Source organism: Echinococcus granulosus, assembly GCF_000524195.1.
Source record: "Echinococcus granulosus chromosome Unknown EG_S00032, whole genome shotgun sequence".
Classification (NCBI taxonomy): domain Eukaryota; kingdom Metazoa; phylum Platyhelminthes; class Cestoda; order Cyclophyllidea; family Taeniidae; genus Echinococcus; species Echinococcus granulosus.
The window spans coordinates 159208-161959 of record NW_020170412.1 but is presented as its reverse complement, the minus strand read 5'-3'; positions in this window follow the sequence as shown (position 1 = coordinate 161959).

Here is a 2752-nt window from a genome sequence, read left to right as displayed (position 1 = left end):
ATTGTGCTTTTAGAGGCCTCGCAAGTGCGTGCTTGGATGTTTAACCTCAACCTCTAAATACACCCTGTTAGAAGGGTAAACTTCGTCGAACTGCATTGCTTTGATGGCTTCTTTAACACTGCGTTTTGATTAAGGGAACACTTGGGGCTACGTGTTTGCACATTCGGGCCACGCTAGCAGTCCTGCCGCGAGGCCTTCTGTATGTGGGTAATGCATATTCTGTACTATATTTTATGAATCATTGCGTCTTTAGTAACAACTCAGCTGACTGCAGTTAGTAGTACTTTACCCTACAATTGCAGGTAGGGTAAAGGAAACATTTATAATGCCAAATGTAAGCGGACTTTTGAAGTAACCCTAACGCCACGTGCAGAACATGGGCAACATGAATAGCCGACCGCGTCACATTCTTGTGTCCCCACTACAGCAGGCTTTGAATACTTTTCGCCCATCCCTCCATCGAATGGGTGTTGACGTCTTCTTGGTTTTCCTGAAGAAATGATTTTCGTACTATTTTTTAGGCTATTAGTGATGCCAATTGCAGCATCCCGAGTCTTGCCTGAAGCCTAGAGAAGACATAATTATAGAAAGGAAAGTGAATTGCCGAAGAAGAGAAGGACTGGGAGCTACTCTTACGGCCCGGTGGAAGTGTGCAATCGTGGAGCCTTGGGATCCCGGAAGCCAAAGTGATGGGTTAAACAAACAATCAACGCATTCTAGAAACCGCTATTTCTGGTACTCATCAAATTGTAGATGAAGCTCAGGGATAACTGTTGTATCCGTAATACATGTTACGGCATGTAATTATGCGGTAGCAGTTATCTTAATTACAAGGATAACGTTTCAGTAGCGCACTTTAGTCTACAGAAATACCCAAATTCGCTCAGTAACCCCGAAAAAGGTCATATTCGAGTGCGTTTTAACACTAAAACATGATAATTTCATTGAAAGTTGTGACCTCAAGAGCTACATTTTCAAATGTCCATTTAAAATATCTAAGGATATGTTAGAATGGACTGTCAGAACTTTTGATTATGCACTGCTTTGATCGCAATGCGCGTATTTTGCGTCACATGCTTTTATCCCAACTACAATTGTTTTTCAAGTTCCCTTTATTCATCCAATTGTCAAATGGACGTCGACCTCTTCTTGATTGCCCAAAGAAATTATCATGGTTCAACTATTTTATGATAATGCGATTGAAAACCCTCTACTCTCATCCTTGTGAACTTTTGCATAAAGTGGAGAATTGGAAATTTAATTCCGAATCTATTTATTCATCTGCAGTTGTACTGGTTGAATTATCATAATTTTGGAGACACTGTTATAACACTTCATGTTTATTTTTTTCTCGGTTTGGAAACGGGTCACTGTGAACTTCGCCTCTATGCCTCCACCACGCAGCCTGACCTGCCGGCCATGCCAGTCCACCCCACACCCCGCTGTACGTCGACCGTACATGTTCTGCCCCAGTGTTATGGTTTCTGTCGTCTTCGGGGAAGTCTCGGTGCACTGCAACCGTTTCGCCAGTGAATTTTAGCCTCTAAACAAAATCGCGAACCCTATCTACCACCTCTAGAGAGTGGCAATTTTGAGGTGTCAATTCGGCAAACGTTTTGTAGTCGTTGCAATTGAACTAGCTGCCGCACAAGGTGTCTATCTCCTAAAGTTCATTTGTCTCGTTTAAACATGTTTTGATAAGTCTGTTTGGAGTATTCATTAAATAAGAAAATCATATAGGATATGCCAGCCTTCAAAAGGCTTCTGCGATTACCTTACACATTGGTTTGATTGCTATACATGCATTCTTCAACGCATCGCGTATTCTACCAGTGCAAGAGATGCAACGTGATTGCAGATGCGCGGAAGAGCTGACGGGCGACGTATATGGAAATGCAATCCCTGAAAATCCGGAAAATGTGACGCTTGTATGAATAAAAACAACCTGAACAATTGTTGACCCGTTGCAGACAAATACTTTTTGCCCTTCTGTTTTAACCTGTTTTGTGCTGTGACTTAAAGTTAGAGATAAATATGAACGTCTCACTCTCTGACAATAAATCGACTTTACCGTGCGTAAGAAAGGTGATTAGTAATTAGCAAGCCAGCACTTTCCAGCTATCGCAAAATAAGACATTAGATTTTAACGGAAGGTAAGAGAGAGACTCTGGCTTTTAGCCCCAAAATGCGGATTTTGTGTACCCGTGGAGGAAATAACCTCCGATGATTCCCAAACGCCAATTCTGTTACAAAAATTAGCTCCTTTTCAAGATAACCCACAATCAAGACTTGAATTCATCGGTCTCAATCACAACACCAACATGGGTAAAGTAAAAGATAAAATATGGTAAATGTTGTAGCTTTGGGAAAACAAGACTATCTCATTGACAAATTGCTCTAGTTAAAGTGGCTAGGTACGTTTAAAAATAATGCGGTTGAAATGCATGATTTTGGTCGGAAGCCCCAAAGTAATTACTTTATTGCTCAGAGTAGAGTAAAGTAAGTAATGAACATTTCATGACACCTCATGCCAGTAGCCTCCAACACCATCCGTACATCAGGAATGCACCTTAACACACGTGACTGCATTATGATGGGACTGGATGAGGAGCAGACAGCGTCCTTCTCTCCTTCCACAATCCAAATCTTGTTCTTTGCGAATTGGAGTGTGACTTGCATTCCTCTGATTGACCAGTCATGAATGGTCGTGAAAAATGCTCTCGTGGAAGTTGCGAGTGGCGCCTCATTATTC